The sequence below is a fragment of the Chiloscyllium punctatum genome, chromosome 36 (genome assembly GCF_047496795.1).
Source record: "Chiloscyllium punctatum isolate Juve2018m chromosome 36, sChiPun1.3, whole genome shotgun sequence".
Classification (NCBI taxonomy): domain Eukaryota; kingdom Metazoa; phylum Chordata; class Chondrichthyes; order Orectolobiformes; family Hemiscylliidae; genus Chiloscyllium; species Chiloscyllium punctatum.
The window spans coordinates 32,640,641-32,657,984 of NC_092774.1; the positions used below are offsets into that span (position 1 = coordinate 32,640,641).

The 17,344-nt window shown below is 48.3% G+C and overlaps 1 non-coding gene across 1 annotated transcript; it reads left to right on the top strand.

The window, feature by feature from the left end:
* Nucleotides 1-14,870: 14,870 nt before the first annotated feature.
* trnae-cuc (transfer RNA glutamic acid (anticodon CUC)) lies at nt 14,871-14,942 on the top strand. The gene has a single exon. It is a non-coding gene; the product is annotated as a tRNA-Glu (tRNA).
* Nucleotides 14,943-17,344: the final 2,402 nt, after the last annotated feature.

Consider the following 17,344-nt stretch of genomic DNA (forward strand, 5'->3'; position numbering starts at 1 on the left):
GTTTTGGTGATTGTTTCTTTTCCACTCCCAGGAGCCGCAGTGGTTGAGGCGTTGAGTTGGGGAGAATAAAATGTGCCCGTGAACAGCGTGTGGGACTATTTCAGCTTCCCCTCATCTGACTGCGCTGTGAGTTGACTCAGATGTTCTCAGGGACATTTACTGACGCGAGACAGTGTAAGGATTCTCATTCCCGCAGATCGGGAATTCAAACCGTATGCCGGCTTCAGGACAATGAGAAAGATTAATTGGGGTGTGTGAACAAGCTGTGAGCTGCATTTCAAACAGGTAGGTGGAGTTTGGTGCGCCAGTCCCTGTGCGCATCGAACGCCACCATGCTGCAGAGTTCTGACGCCAACACGGACATGCGCAGCAATGGGAACATTCACAAGGTGAACAACCAAAGATAATCACCGTCACTGATTCCCTTCCACAGGCCCAACTTTGTGAAGCAGTATCTTTCACTGGCAAAGGAAACGCCTTTGTCCACAGGTACCTGCTTCATATCGATCACGATTTCAAGCCCCTCACTCTTCTAGTCTCATTTCCAAATACTTTGCTCATAGCGTCCAAAGAAGCTCTGAGGGGATCTGCTTGTTCCACCCGAACAGGCAGTGGGTTGCAGATTCCCACCAGTCCCAATTTGAGTGAAATGTTTTTCCCCCTCCACTGATTTGAATCTTAAAGAAGAAGCCGGAGAGCAAACTCCCTTTCTTTTCGACGACACTTCTCATTTTGTACTCGGCAGGGTTCACACCTGCGTTGGGAAGCCGCAATGGATTTCAAGTCCATCGCATTAACCACTCAGCCCACGAATACAGAACCACACTGACTGCTTCCTTCCCCTTGTCTGTCTGCCTGTGGAGCTGAGAAAGAGTGCATCATCGCAGAGTTTGTTTGACTCCAATCACGTCACAGTGATTCGAAAGGGTTATATATCTGCATACGGCGACTCCAGTTGTTTCATCCCAAAAGATGAAATGAACTTTCAGTAAAAAACAAAACTAGAAATTGCAGGAGAAACTGAGAAGGTCAGGCAACGTCTGTGGAAAGAGAATCAGCGACAACATTTCAGAATTTTGTTTTCTCTGACAGGTACTGTCAAACCTACCGAGTTTCTCTTTTGGTCTCGGCTTCTCAGCAGACGCAGTCCCTTACGTGAGACATTCATTCAATTCAGAAACCCCTTTGTGGAGAAGATTTCCGTTTGGGGAACATTTTCCTGACCCCATTAAAAGCGCACAGCTTCAGCGTCCGGGCTTGTGTGAGCTTGTGGCGCAACGGTAGCGCGTCTGACTCGAGATCCGAAAGTTGCATGTTTGAATCTCAAATGGCTCCATAACGTCGTCTCCTTACGTTTCAAATCACGACAGGAGTCCGTTGACTCCGTGTATCGTTTGGCCAAGTCTTGCCGTTTGCGTATAATGAATCTGCCTTTTTGTGATTTACTGACCCCAACCACTCCCTTTACAAAAGCGTTCTTCGTAATGCCACTTTTGTTTCTTTTCCTCATGTCTTTTAAACTCTGCCGAATCGTTGCCGATCCTTTCAGACGTGGGAACATTTTGACGACATTACTTTCTCTGTCTAGACTTTGCATGACTTGAAAAGCTTCAATCGGGCCAGATTTCAAATTTCTGTACTCCGAAGAGAGCTCTCCCAAATTTCCAATCGACCCTCATCGCTGACATCCCTCAAACACTGCACCACTCACGTCAACCTCTTCAACGCTATCTCCAATCATTTCACTTCGCTGCTTTCTGTCCCATTGGTTCTCCAGGGAGCCCAACCTCGTTTTACGAAGGTGCTTTTTGAGGAAATTAAACAGCACTTTCGCACAAGTCATGAAACGCGGGCTCCTCCGCGATTTGAACCCTGGATCTCTCGAACGCCTGCGTCAATGAATACCCAAAGCAAAAATCACACCCCGACACCAACGAGCCACACGGTTAGCGCGCTGGCGCCCCTGCCCCCACCCTACCTCTTGAACCAGCTGAGTCTTGCTCAGAGGAAAGTCCAGTTGACATTGAACAGGCTGGGGCTGTTTTCTCTGGAACGTCGGAGGTTGAAGGGTGTCTTTATGGAGGTTTATAAAATTATGAGGGGCATGGATAGGATAAATAGGCAAAGCCTTTTCCCTGGGGTCGGGGAGTCAAGAACTAGAGGGCATAGGTTTAGGGTGAGAGGAGAAAGATATAAAAGAGATCTAAGGGGCAACTTTTTCACGCAGAGGGTGGTGCGTGTATGGAATGAGCTGCCAGAGAAAGTGGCGGAGACTGGTACAATTGCAACATTTCAGAAGCGTTTGGATGGATATATGAATAGGAAGGGTTTGGAGGTATATGGGCCGGGTGCTGGCAGCTGGGACTAGATTGGGGTGGGATATCTGGTCGGCATGGACGGGTTGGACCGAAGGGTCTGTTTCCATGCTGTACATCTCTATGACTGTATGAACAGCTGCTTCTCATTCTGTCTCTCTGCTGCCGTTTGCCCGTCCCCAGGAACCGGGCCCTCTCTACTGCCAGAAGATTAACCCGTTTTCTGTCTAAACTTTTCTCTGACACCGGAGTGACCAGTGACAAGTATTGCCCTCCTCAACATAGGGTACAGAGAACAGGAGAAGACCCCGCAGACCTCCACGGGTGTGTCATCTCAACTCTGCATACTGGGCCTTTGTATCAATATTTACGTCGAAGTTTTTTGGGAAGCAGATGATACGGCGAGGTGCACAACAGTGCGCCGTTATACGGGAAAGCTGCTAAACTCGACATTGAGTGAATAGGGAAGATGGTTTCCCTTCTGGGTTATGCTCCCATCGCGTACCGGCAGACATATCGGCGACGAACAAATATTAACTCTGTCTAAATTGCCACATTCTGTTTTTACGAACCGTGATTTCACTCAGAAGCACAATTTACCTGCTCCCTCCTGGATATCCTTCCAGGTGAAGCAGCTCATTACCTGTACATTTGCTGCTACCTCGTCGACTGCATTCGCTCGTCCTCGTGACTTTAAATCTCTGCCGAATCACTATAGATCATTTCAGGCATGGGAGCATTGTCACAGCATTATTTCCTGTTTCTCGGCCTCTACTGACTTGGAAAACTTCGGTTCTCCGAGGAGAGCTGGCCCAATATTTCAATTTACCTTTATTGCTGACATTCCGCAAACACCGCACCACTCACGTCAACCTGTTCAACGCGATCTCCAACCATTTCACTTCCCTGTTTTCTGCCTCATTCGTATTCGTGGCAGCCCAACCTCGTTTCACGAAGGTGGTTTTTGAGAAAATTAATGGGTTATTTTTGCCCAAATCAAGTTAAGTGACGCAGCCTCGTCTGGGATGTGAATCCAGGACCGCACACAAGTCTGCACTGTTAAAGACTCTACCTGGGATCATGCCCCTAGACCAACAAGCCAAACAGCGATTCATTCCTCATCCACCACACACCTCTTGAGCCAGCTGAGACTTGCTTAGTGTGAAATACATTTGACATTGTTCTAAGAATTGCAAGTGACAAAGAGTTTCCAGAACAGCTGCTTCTCATTCTGTCTCCCTGCTGCTGTTTGTCCCGTCCCCAGGAATCGGACTCCCTCCACTGTTTCGAAACTTTTCTCTGACACCAGAATAGCCAGTGACAAGCATTGCCCTCCTCAACATAGGATACAGAGAACAGGAGACCACTCAGAGGTTGTCACCTTAACTGTACACATTGGGCCAGTATATCATTGTGAAATATTTATGTCGAAGCTTTTTTGGGAAGCGGAGGCAAGGTGCAGAACAGAGCGCCATTATACGGGAAAGCTGCTAAAGACGACGTTGAATGAATAGGAGAGAATGGTCTCTCCTTTGGGTTCTGGTTCCAACACGCACGCGTTGTGCCATTCTCTTGCATTGCTCGGCAGTTTTTCCACAGAAGTATTCAGCTTTTCATCTGGCGTGTGGCAGGCACGTTTGAGAATGAGGTCAGAAGATCTTCACTGCTGTCGTGTCATATGCTGTTGTGCAGACATATCGTCGATGTGCAAAAATAAACTCAGTCTAAATACCCACATTCTGTTTTTCGAACTGTGATTTCGCTCAGAATCACTAATTTTCAAAACTCGCGATATTCAAACTTTAACAAAGTGCTCATAGAAATGATTAGTGAACACCTGGAAGAAATTCTTCCAAACTTACCTGGGGAATTTCGCTTTGAGGGGTCTTGAACTTTGTGGAAGGAAGGGAAATTTGCCTCGAGGCTGTTTAATGTGGAGATGTGTTCTCCATGTAAACTGATCGTAGTTGACCATCCCAGTGCTTCCCGATGCAGGGCTGCCTGACCCCCAGGGAGGTTTACTTGAAGCAACTGGAGAGAATCCAGAGAGGGAGCAGATTCTGCAAAGGTGCTCAAATACTTTCTATCTCTCTTTTAGGTCTTTTCCTTGTGTATTCCCTCAGTTTAGCACGTATGCAGTTTGCACCCTGGAAAATGATTGCTTTTTTCCTCATGTTCACAATTAAATGTGTAGTTTCGCTTGGAACTGATCCGCATTGACAGGATTGGCATATTGATATATATATATGTACACGTATTTAGTTTAAGATTAGATTATATTTGAATGAAGTTTTCCTCTAAACACACCTAAGCCTATCTGGCTGCATGAGGGATTTCAGGTTTCTGTGTGCTGGGTATTATGTGATCAGCAGGCATCTGGCAAACTACAAGAACTGTCACCTATGTTATGTTCGTTTAAGTATACTGACAATGACCACTTATTTTGTGACTTTTTTTTGCAGGAAGACGTGCCGAAAGAAATCTGAAAACAAATGATACATCAACTTCTGACAGAGCCGCTTGATTCATTGGGACTTGAATATCAGCAGCCATTCCAATCAAGAAGACATGGTTGCTTTTGTTTGCTTGAGAGATTTTGGACACTGGTGCGGCAGGAAGAATACTGAGACACCGAGTGAGGGAGATTCAGTGCGCTGACTGTGAAAAGTGCTTTACACCATTTACTCAGCTTGGGGGTATCAAAGTCTCATCCCTGACAGTGGGGATAGACTATGTCCCCGTTCTGATTGTAATTTCAAACCCAGACCAACACAAGGAAAGCTCCCCCAATGGGAAACTGTGGAAATGTGGGGACTGAGGGAAAGGATTCCCTTCCCCATCCGTGTTGGAAACCCACAGACGTAATCACAGCGGGGAGAGGCCATTCACCTGCTCGGTGTGCAGGAAGGGCTTCATTCGGATCAGCCAACTGGAGACGCACGAGTGGGTCCACAAGTGAGAGAAGCCATTCACGTGCCCCATGTACGGGAGGGGGTTCACTCAGTCAGCTGCACTGCTGACCCACCAGTGGGTCCACACCCACTGATACATTGAAGAAACCTGTTAAGTCTTTCATCTTTTAAAATGGGTTCCAGATTTCGGTTCATTAATCTGTAAATCCCAGAACTTCTTTTTAGTAATATTCTCCAGGTACAATAATGTTTTATAAAGGGAGGTGACACCTGAGTTCAGATAACGCATGAAAGCTGTGAGTTTAGAGTCGTTCTGTATCACAGTCTTGAGTCAGACTTTTTCTATTTCCAAACATATAATCCTGCAAATGCAATTCACCCCAAAGACTTCTATGTGTGAGTGCATTCATGAGACAGAGCGTCTGAGTGTGTCTGTGTGTGTTTGCATGCTGGGTAAAGTGTGCGTGTAATGGTGTATAATTGTGTGAGAAGGTGTGTGCATGGATGAGAGTGTGAGGGATGTATCCATGTGTGTCTGAGAGAGACCCCTGTCTATCAGAGAGGGTCTGCACGACCGTGTGAGGACTTGTGTGTGTGTGTGTGTGTGTGTGCGTGTGTGTATGAGAGAGAAGAGAGAGAGAGAGAGAGACAGATTCAGAGAGAGAGATAGGGTTTGTGTGTATTGTGGAGCTGGTTCTCCTGTAGTGAGACATGAATCCAAGGTTTCAGCTGAGGTCATTCTCGTGTGTTCCAAACTTGTTATTAGCCTCTGCTCGGCCACTAGAAATGATTAAGCAGTTAAGCAGTTTCACAACACACACTAGAGAGGGCAAGGTGAAGGGCTGATGTCTGAAACGTTGACTCCCCTGCTCCTTGGATGCTGCCTGACCTGCTGTGCTTTTTCAACACAACACTCTCGACTCTGATCTCCGGCATCTGCATTTCTCACTTTCTCCTCATGGGCGAGGTGGGACTTGTCTTTTATTCACTCATTCACTCTTACAGCCTGTCCTTGGTTGTGGCCCAACTATGCATCCTGAAGAAGGGCTTATGCCCGAAACGTCGATTCTCCTGTTGCTTGGATGCTTCCTGACCTGCTGCGCCTTTCCAGCAACACAATTTCAGCTCTGATCTCCAGTATTTGCAGTCCTCACTTTCTACTCAGAGAATAGGGCCCGTCAAAAATCAGAAAGGCGGTCTTTGTGTGGAGCCACAGAAAATGGGGGACATACTAAATGAATACTTTGCATCAGTATTTACTGTGGACAAGGATATGGAAGATATAGACTGAAGGGAAACAGATGGTGACACCTTGCAAAAAGTTCAGATTACAGAGGAAGAAGTGCTGGATGTCTTGAAACGGTTAAAGATGGATAAATCCCCAGGACCTGATCAGGTGTAACCAAGAACTCTGTGGGAAGCTAGAGAAGTGATTGCTGGGCCTCTTGCTGAGTTATTTGTATCATCAATAGTCACAGGTGAGGTGCCGGAAGACTGGAGGTTGGCAAATGTGGTGCCACTGTTTAAGAAGGGCGGTAAAGACAGTACAGGGAACCATAGACCGGTGAGCCTGACCACGGTGGTGGCCAAGTTGTTGGAGGGAATCCTGAGGGGCAGGATGTACATGTATTTGGAAAGGCAAGGACTGATTCGGGATAGTCAACATGGCTTTGTGCATTGGAATTCATGTCTCAGAAACTTGATTGAGTTTTTTGAAGAAGTAACAAAGAAGATTGATGAGGGCAGAGCAGTAGATGTGATCTATATGGACTTCAGTAAGGCGTTCGACAAGGTTCCCCATGGGAGATTGATTAGCATGGTTAGATCTCAGGGAGAACTAGCAATTTGGATACAGAACTGGCTCAAAGGTAGAAGGCAGAGGGTGGTGGTGGAGGGCTATTTTTCTGGCTGGAGGCCTGTGACAAGTGGAGTGCCACAAGGATCAGTGTTAGGCCCTCTACTTTTTGTCAATTACATAAATGATTTGGATGCGAGCATAAAAGGTACTGTTAGTAAGATTTCAGATGACACCAAAATTGGAGGTGTAGTGGACAGCAAAGAAGGTTACCTCAGATTACAACAGGATCTGTACCAGATGGGCCAAGGAGCTGAGAAGTGGCAGATGGAGTTTAATTCAGATAAATGTGAGGTGCTGCATTTTGGGAAAGCAAATCTTAGCAGGACTTATACAATTAATCGTAAGGTCCTAGGGAGTGTTGCTGAACAAAGAGACCTTGGAGTGCAGGTTCATAGCTCCTTAAAATTGGAGTCGCAGGGAGATAGGATAGTGAAGAAGGCGTTTGGTATGCTTTCCTTTATTGGTCAGTGTATTGAGTACAGCATTTGGGCGGTCATGTTGCGGCTGGACAGGACATTGGTTAGGCCATTGTTGGAATATTCCGTGCAATTCTGGTCTCCTTCCTATCGGAAAGCTGTTGTGAAACTTGAACGGGTTCAGAAAAGAGTTACAAGGATGTTGCCAGGGTTGGAGGATCTGAGCTACAGGGAGAGACTGAACAGGCTGGGGCTGTTTTCCCTGGCGCATCAGAGGCTGAGGGGTGACCTTATAGAGCTTTACAAAATTATGAGGGGCATGGATAGAATAAATAGGCAAAGGTTTTTTCTCTGGGATTGGGGAGTCCAGAACTAGAGGGCATAGGTTTAGGGCGAGAGGGGAAAGATAGAAATGAGACCGAAGGAGCAACTGAATCACGCAGAGGGTGGTACGTGTTGGAATGAGCTGCCAGAGGAAACGGTGGAGGCTGGTACAATTGCCACATTTAAGAGGCTTTTGGATGGCTATATGAATAGGAAGGGTTTGGAAGGATATGGGCTGGGTGCTGGCAGGTGGGACTAGTTTGGGTTGTGATATCTGGTCGGCATGGATGGGTTGGACCAAAGGGTCTGTTTCCATGCTGGACATCTCTGTGACTCTATGATTTTGTCTGGCAGCTCAACGTTTGTCTATCTATTCCCCAGGGTGGAGGAAGTCCCAAACTAGAGGGGTTTAGGCTGAGAGGGAAAAGGGTTAAAAGGGACCGAACGGGGGAACTTTTTCACACAGAGCGTGGCATGCGTTTGGAATAAGCTGCCAGAGGCAGTGGTCGAGGCTGGTAGAATTACAACATTTATAAGGCATCTGGATGGAGGTATGAATAGGAAGGTCTGAGAGAGATATGGGCCAAATGCTGGCAAATGGATCACTAGGTTAATTTAGGAAATTATGTTGTCGGCGTGGACCGAAAGGTTTGTTTCTGTTCTCTGCAACTCTATGACTGTATTTCTACATATTCTGAACCAATTTCATAAGACTAGGAATCGGCCATTCCAAGCTTACCAGCTGTCCTCAACTGTGGCCTAACCGCACAGATTTCAATGCAATTTTCAGAAAGATGTCTGCAGCTTTTTTAAACATTTGAATGTACTTTCAGACATTACTGATGTTTCTGAATACATTATTTTAGCTATTATCAATGTTAAAGGTCAGACATTTCTCACGCTTCCCTTCCCCACCCCCACCCAAGGTCGCCATCACCATCCATTCTCTCTGTCTATCATTAGAAGGGTTTAATACAGCGATCAAAGAGGGCTCGAGGCACGAGAAAGGACGGAGTGAGGGTACTCAGAGTGAGATTGGAGGGGGGGGGCGCGGAGACTGGGGGAAGAAAAAGAGAGAAAATGGGCAGGAGACCAGAGCATCGGGGGTAGAGAATGCATGGGGTACACAGGGTGGGAGCAGACAGAGAGAATGTGGTGAAGAGGATTGGGGAGGAGAGAGAAAATGCGGAGTTGAAGAATGTGAAGCGAAAGAAATTGGTTGCAGAGTGTGGGGAGAGAGAATGGACGGGGCAGTGGGTGGGGAGAGAATGGACGGGGCAGTGGGTGGGGAGAGAATGGACGGGGGCAGTGGGTGGGGAGAGATTGAACGGGGAGCAGTGGATCATGACAGAATGGAAACGGGGCAGTGGGTGGGGAGAGAATGGACAGGGGTCAATGGGTGGGGAGAAAATGGACGGGGATAGTGGGTGGGGAGAGAATTCATGGGGCAGTGGGTGGGGAGAGAATGGACGGGGGCAGTGGGTGGGGAGATAATTCATGGGGCAGTGGGTGGGGAGAGAACGGAGGAGGGCAGTGTGTGGGGAGAGAATTCATGGGGGCAGTGGGTGGGGAGAGATTGAACGGGGAGCAGTGGATCAGGACAGAATGGAAACGGGGCAGTGGGTGGGGAGAGAATGGACAGGGGTCAATGGGTGGGGAGATAATGGATGGGGATAGTAGGTGGGGAGAGAATTCATGGGGCAGTGGGTGGGGAGAGAATGGACGGGGCAGTGGGTGAGGAAAGAATGGAGGGGGCAGTGGGTGGTGAGAGAATTCATGGGGGCAGTGGGTGGGGAGAGATTGAACGGGGAGCAGTGGATCAGGACAGAATGGACGGGGCAGTGGGTGGGGAGATAAAGGACGGGGATAGTGGGTGGGGAGAGAATGGACGGGAGCAGTAGATAGGGAGAAAATGGACGGGCGGCAGTGGGTGGGGAGAGAATGGACGGGGCAAAGGTTGAGGTGAGAATGGTCGGGGTAGATGGTGGAGAAAGAGAGCAACAATGAATGGCGGGACAAGGTGGGGGAGAGAAGGAATGGATGGGGGCAGCGTGTGGGAGGTGAGAGAAAATGAGTGTAAGGGAAGGGACTGGATTGGGGAAGGCAGAGGGTGGAGCGATAAAGGGAATGGATGGGGACAGAGGGTGGATGAGGGACTGGACAGAGGGCAGAGAGGCAGCGATAGAATGGACGGGGTGGGGAGAGTGGCAGGTGTGGGAGAGAGAGAAGGGACTGGTAGGTTAGGGTAGAGAGAGAGAATGGACAGGGGATGCTATGGGTGGCAGTGAAGGAATGGACAGGGGACGCTGTGGGGATGATTGGATGGGGAGGTGAGAATGCATCCCACCCACTCCCAGCATCCCCTTCTCTGCACATGTGCAGTGCAGACTTTTCTGAATGACACGAGAGACGAGTCTGGAACACTGTGTGAGTGCAGTCACCCTCACATCCTGGCATCAGCAAACCACTGCCTTTCTGTTTTAAAAACTAAATAACGATGTGGGCTATATACTAAGGATGGCGAGACATGGCTGAGAAACTGAACAGAGGGTCAGCACTTTCAGGAGAGGGGAGCTGGGCAAAGGCAGGAGGATGGAAGGATGAATTTGGGTTGGAATACATTGAAAGATTTAGGAATTGAGAGACAGAGATTTCGGGTAGAAGAAAGAGAAGGCTGTTCTGTTCAAACCAAAATTCTCTCATCCTATTTTCTGCCTTGCACTGACAGCAGTGATCTGTTTTCTCAAGTTATTAGCAGAGGAGGATTTGCTTTTCAGGCATGGACAAGAAATTTAGTCAGGGCCTGAATATCAGCAGTGTTTGAATCCAGGAGGGGTAATGTTTGTCTGCAGGAAATGAATTCAAATATCAACATGCATTGAGAATCCCCGTGAATACACGCAGCCTGCGTGGGAGTACTCAAGGGTTCTAATTGCGGAGAGAACTTTAATTTTTCAGCGAAATGTGGACCAGTGTTCTCGCTATAGACGAGCCCTTCATTGGATCGTTGAATCTGCCGAGTAACAACGACCCCTGCCCCGTGGAAACTCTGTGGAAGCAAATTGAATTCCTCAAACTGATTGGAGTGTCACCAGGATTGGGGAGAAGCCAATTGATTGCCGAGAGCTGGAGAGGGGATTCCTCGCAGCGCCAGGGACCTGGGTTCAATCCCACCCTCACAGTGACTGTGTGGATTTTGCACTTTCCTACCCCTCCCCCAACCCCTGTCCGCGTCGGTTTCCTCTGGGTGCTCGGGTTTTCTCCCATGTTCCAAAGATGTGCAGGCTAGAGTGGATTGGACGTTCTAAATTCAGGGATTAGCTGTGGGGTTATCGGGTGGGTCGGGGGGGGCGGTGGGGGTATGTTCTTCGGAGGGTCAGTGTGGACTTGGTGGGCCAAACGGCCTGTTTCCACAGTGAATCCCCCAACGTGTCTGCAGCCTGGCTTCCAGCTCCATCTCTCTGTGCCGAAGGTCCTCCAGTATGTGTATTCCTTCGTTTCCAGCACCCAGAAAGTCCCACCTTCTGCAAATCGAAAAACAAGTCCCACCCTGCCCACTCCAATGTGTGTTGTGTAACTGCTTAATCATTTTTAGTGGCCCAGCAAAGGCTGATAGCCAAGTTCGGAAACCAGGAGGATGGCCTCAATCGCTACCATGGGTTCATGTCACAAGACAGGTAACCCCACTTCACTGTTACGCTCTCTCTGTCTCACTCTCACACACGCACATATTCACACGCTCGTGCAGTGCCTTTCCGACAGGCATGGTCTCTCTCAGACACACACTAATACGCCCCCCACACTCACACCCACGCATACATCTTCGCACATGATTACACTCCATCACACACACACTTTACCCAGCCTGCACGCGCACATACACACTGTCTCTCTCATTCATGCACTCACACATTTGGGGTGAATTTGCATTTGCAGGATTATATATTTGGAAATAGAACCAGTCTGACTCAAGATTGGGATACAGACAGACTCTCACCTCACAGCTTTCATGCGTTGTTTGATGTGAGGTGTTACCTCCTTTTATAAAACATCAAGTTTCCTGGAGAACGTGACTTAAAAGAAGTTCTGGAATGTACAAATTAGTGAACCGAAATCTGCAGCCCATTTTAAAAGATGAAAGATTTAACAGTAATCTCGGTTTCTTCAATATGTCACTTATGTTGCATGACAGTCTAATGTTTTTGCGATATATTCTGTGTCTTGTAATTCTACACCACAGCTACCTGAAGAAGGAGCAGCACTTCGAAACCTAGTGTTTCCAAATAAACCTGTTAGAATATACCCTGGTGTTTGTGAGATTTTAAAACTTTGTTTCCAGTGAATACAGCCCACACCTCCCACTGTTGCCAGTAAACTTTGCAATTTCAATGAAACAATGAACCAGAAGTCCTGAAAAAATATACAGTTTGGAACAATATTAGCTACTCATTCACTGGTCCTTCTGAGACATGACATTAGTGCTGGAGGCTGAAAGAAATGAGCAGCTTTAAAACAAAAACCTGTTGGACCTCACAGAGTCTAAGCCGGGCGGTAAGTTCAGGTAACCTTTACTCCGACCCTATTTTGTTACAGCTTCAGATTTCCCCAGGAAAAAGGCATACAAAAAGTAGTTTTTAAAGAAAACACCTCCAGGTCAAAGTGCACCCAGTCCCCCCACCCCACTTTCTTTGTTGGTCAGCTGAGTTGTCCGTTTGTAACTGGATCCCTGGTACAGCCCGGTAAAACATGCAGCTGGGATGACTGAGTGAACTCTTTCCCGCAACGGCAGGTTCCGTCACTAAAAAGGACATCAGTGAATCAGATGGTACTTTTTCCCCCTAAAAGTGGTTTCATCCTGAGATTCTGAAGTCCAGATGACTGACAGAACTCCAATTCTGCAATCTACCGCAGTGGGATTCGAACCTGGGACGCCCCAGTGCTGGGTTGATCGGAGCACTTGGCCATCGCTCCTTTCATGTCCTTGCGCTGGCACGTGAACTCGATGGCGCCGCCGCAGGTGGGAGGAGCAGATGAAGCCATTTTGGAACTTACAGCAGGTGAATGGCCTCTCTCCAGTGTGGACCCACTGGTGGGAGCGTAGTGCAGCTGACTGAGTGAACTCTCCCCAGCACATGGGGCACGTGAATGGCTTCTCTCTGACTGAACCCCTTCCTGCACACTGAGCAGGTGAACGTCCTCACCCCATTCTGAATCCGTCTGTGGGTTTCCAGCACTGATGGGGAAGGGAATCCTTTCCCACAGTCCCCACATTTCCACGGTTTCCCCATTGGGTGGAGCTTTCCTTGTGTTGCTCTGGGTTTGAAATTACAAACAGAGCGGGGACATTGTCTTTCCCACTGCGAGGGGTGTGATTTTAATTCCCCAATCTGAGTAAATGGTTTAAAGCACTTTTCACAGTCAGCGCACTGAATCTCCCTCACTCGGTATCTCAGTATTCTCCCTGCCACACCAGTGTCCAAAGTCTCTCAAGCAGACAAAAGCAAACATTTCTTCAGGACCATGGGGGCAATGGATGACGTATCTGACTCCACCTACTTGTTTCAACTGGACCTCACAGCTTCTTCACACATCCCAATTCAGCTTTCTCATTGTCATGAAACCGGCGTATGGGTACAATTCCTAATCTGCAGGAATGAGAATATTTTCACTGTCTCGCGTCAGTAAATGTCCCTTAGAACATCAGAGTCCCGTCACAGCGCTGTCAGAGGAGGGGAAGCTGAAAGAGACCCACATGCTGCTCATGGGCACATTTCACTTTCCCCAACTCACCGCCCCAACCACTGCGGCTCTTGGGAGTGGAAAGGGAACAAACACCAAAACCCAGTCTCAGCTTTGTAAATCTTCAGGAAATAAGAAAACTGTACATCCTTTCGGATCTTCCATCGTGGGCTGACAGCGTTGATTTTAAATGGCTGTCCAGTCAGTGTCGATTCGTTTTGGCTGAAAAAATCTTCCTTATCTCATCCCAGCATTTCTTGCCACAGAGAACTGTGCGGCAGATTTCATGTATATATTTCCTTGTATAGTATTTTGTAAATTACATTCGTTTTCTGGTTGTTTGTATCGGGTATTTCAGGTTCATGAGCCGCTGTTTAAGTTGTGTTGGTAGGTTTGTGGGCTACCATGATGCTGAGAGGATTGAGTTCTCCGGACATAATTTCCCAGATGTCTTTATTGTAAAGTAATGTGGCTAGGGTTTCTGCAGACGTTGTGTCTACTTGTGTCAGTTTGTTGATGTGAAATTGGCACACTGAGTTTATTGGGTCGGCAAAAATGAGGACTGCAGATGCTGGAAACCAGAGCTTAGATCAGAGTGGTGCTAGAAAAGCACAGCAGGTCAGAAAGCATCGGAGGAGCAGGAAAATCGACGTTCCGGGCAAAAGCCCTTCATCAGGAATAGAGGCAGGATCCCTCCAGGGTGGAGAGATAAATTGGGGCTGGGGTGTGCTGGGCCAAAGGTAGCAAAAAGTACAATAGATGAATGGGGGTGGGGATGGAGGTGACAGATCAGAGAGGAGGGTGGAGCGGATAGGTGGGGAGGGAGATTGGCAGGTAGGACAGATCATGAGGACAGCGCTGAGCTGGAAGGCTACAATTGAGATAAGGTGGGGGAGGGGAAATGAGGAAACTGATGAAGTCCACATTGATGGCCTGGGGTTGAATTTACCCCAAGCGGAAGATGAGACGTTCATCCTCCAGGCATCGAGTCGGGAGGGAGCGGCGATGGAGGAGGCCCAGGACCTGCATGTCCTCGGCAGAGTGGGAGGGGGTTTGAAATGTTGGGCCATAGGGCGATGGGGTTGATTGGTGCCGGTGTCCTGGAGATGTTCCCTCAAGCGCTGTGACTTGACTCTGCGAGGAGTCGCCAGTCTCCCCAATGTAGAGGAGACTGCATCAGGTGCAATGGATACAAGAAATGACATTGTTGGATACACAGGTGAAAGCGTTCGAACGACCACGGCCCGGATTCGATTTCCGGGCAGGGAAGTAATTTTCAGTAGAGCTATCAGGCTGCGTTTGCAATTCCCTGGTGGTCTAGTGGTTAGGATTCGGCGCTCTCACCGCCGCGGCCCGGGTTCGATTCCCGGTCAGGGAAACTATTTTCAGAGGGTTTATAGGCTCCCCGTTCTTCGTAATTGCTCTATACAGTTATTTATTGATCTTCGTAGTTCCTGGGTGCTGCAGTGTGTCGTGGCTCGTTGAAATAGTGTCCTGATTCAGATATGTTTGTATGTGTCGGGGTGATTGCTTCTGTGGTTAAGTTCTTGGTTCGCGTGCATTGTTTTCCGATAGACGCTGTTTTGAATTTACCATTGACTGTTCGCTCTCCTGTGACATCTAGAAATGGCACTTTGTTGTTGGTCTCCTCTTTTGTGAATTTTATGCCAGTAAGGATATTGTTGATGGTGTTGTAGGTTTCCTCTAATTTGTTTCAGTTTTTGATGACAAAAGTGTCATCGCTGTAGCGGACCCAAAGTTTGGGTTGGATCGTTGGAAGGGCTGTCTGTTCGAGTCTCTGCATTATTGCTTCTGCTAGGAATCCTGATGCTGGAGGTTTCGTGCGTATTTTGTTGATTTGTTTGTCGGGCTTGTTATTGAATATGAAGTGGATGGTAAGGCACAGTTCCACGAGCTTGACAGTGCTATCTTTGCTGATGAAGTTGATGCTGTGTTTTTGTCTTTGGTTCTTCGAGTAGTGTCTTCAGTTTTCTTTGGCCACGTTGATGTTAATGGATGTGAACAGGGCTGTTATGTCAAAGGACAACATTAATCCATCCTTTTCTATCTCAGTGTCTTTGGTGTTCAGGAATTCTTGGATGGAGTAAATGGAGTGGAGTGAATCTTCGACTAGGTGTTTTAGCCTTCAGTAGAAGCCTTTGACTAGTCTGTATATTGCTGTTCCAAGTCGTGAGACTATGGTCTAAGGGGGGCTCCTCGTTTGACGGGGAGGAGAACAACAACAAAGCGCCATTACTTGATGTCACAGTAGAGCGAACAGTCAATGGGGAACTTCAAACTGGCATCTACAGAAAAACAACAGACCCAAACCAAATACTGAACCACAGAAGCAATCATCCCAACACCCACAAACGAAGCTGCATCAGGACATTATTTCAACGAGCCACTACACACTGCAGCACAGAGAAACTACGAAGAGCACAAGAGAAATACGTATATAGTGTATTTAAGGAGAACGGGTCCCCAATAAACCCTCTCTGCCGATTTCTCATTGATGCTTCCAAGGTGACTCTCAAAAATTCGGTTTATCCCTCCATTCCTTCCTGTTTGTTTTATGTGGGTTTTGAAAGCTTTCCCAATCCTCTGACTGAGTATTGGAGTTGGAAGGTTGTGTTGTGGTTGTACAGGACACTTTTTAGACCACTTTTGAAATATTGTGCACAATTCTAGTCTCCCTCCGATCAGACGGATATTGTGAAATTTGAAAGGGTTCTTAAGCACCAAAGGGTCCACAGAGATGAAGAGGCCCTTCTGCTGCCCTGAGTGTGGGAAGGCCTTCAGTGATTCCTCTGCCCTGCTGACGCACCAGTTGGTCCATACCGGGGAAGGATGTTCTCCAGCCCCAAGTGCGAGATGGCCTTCAGCAGTTCTTCCCACCTGCAGAGACACCAGTGGGTCCACACTGAGGAGAAGCCGTTCTTCTGCCCCGACTGCAGGAAGGACTTTGCACTTTCCTCCGACCTGCTGCCCCATTGGTGGGTCCACATGGGGGAGAGGCCGTTCAGTTGCCTAAGTGCAGGAAGTAATTCATCAATTCCTCAGCCCTGCTGATGCACCAGTCCGTCCACACCGGGGAGATGCCATTCTCCTGCCCGAGTGTGGGAAGGGCTTTACCCGCTCCTCCACACTGCTGAAGCACCAGCTGGTCCACACGGAGCGATGGGGGGTGGAGAGGGGAGGCCTTTCTGCTGCCCTGTTTGCAGGAAATCGTTCAGCAATTCCTCCGCCCTGCTGAAGCCCCAGTGTGTCCACACGGGGGAGAGGCCCTTCAGCGGGCCCGAGTGTGGGAAGAGGTTCATGTTTTCCTGCAACTTGCGGAAGCATCAGCGGGGGCACCAGCGCTCCCAGCAATCAGATCCCACCGGTAACGCTGCCTTTAGTCACCCCCCAGGACTGAACCTCCTGCCAGTTCTGACAGTGGGTGCACTGGGAGAGTAGGTAGGCTGTTTTAGTCTTCTGCTGGACTGCAATTGCCTGCCCCACCCCCCACAACTACAACCCCATGGTGGCTCAGGGTTAGCACTGCTGCCTCATGGCACCAGGAACTCGGAATACTTCCACCCTTGGGGTCTGTGTGCAATTTATGGAGGGTAGGAAAATGGATCTGAGTGGGTTACTCTTCGGAGAATCAGTGCAGATGTGTTGGGCTGAAGGACCTGTTTCCACACTGTCAGAGTTCAACCAACATATGAGCTTTGTTTTCATTGGAAACTGCTGCTCATTGAGCCAGGGACTGCACATTGCCAAATGAAATGATCC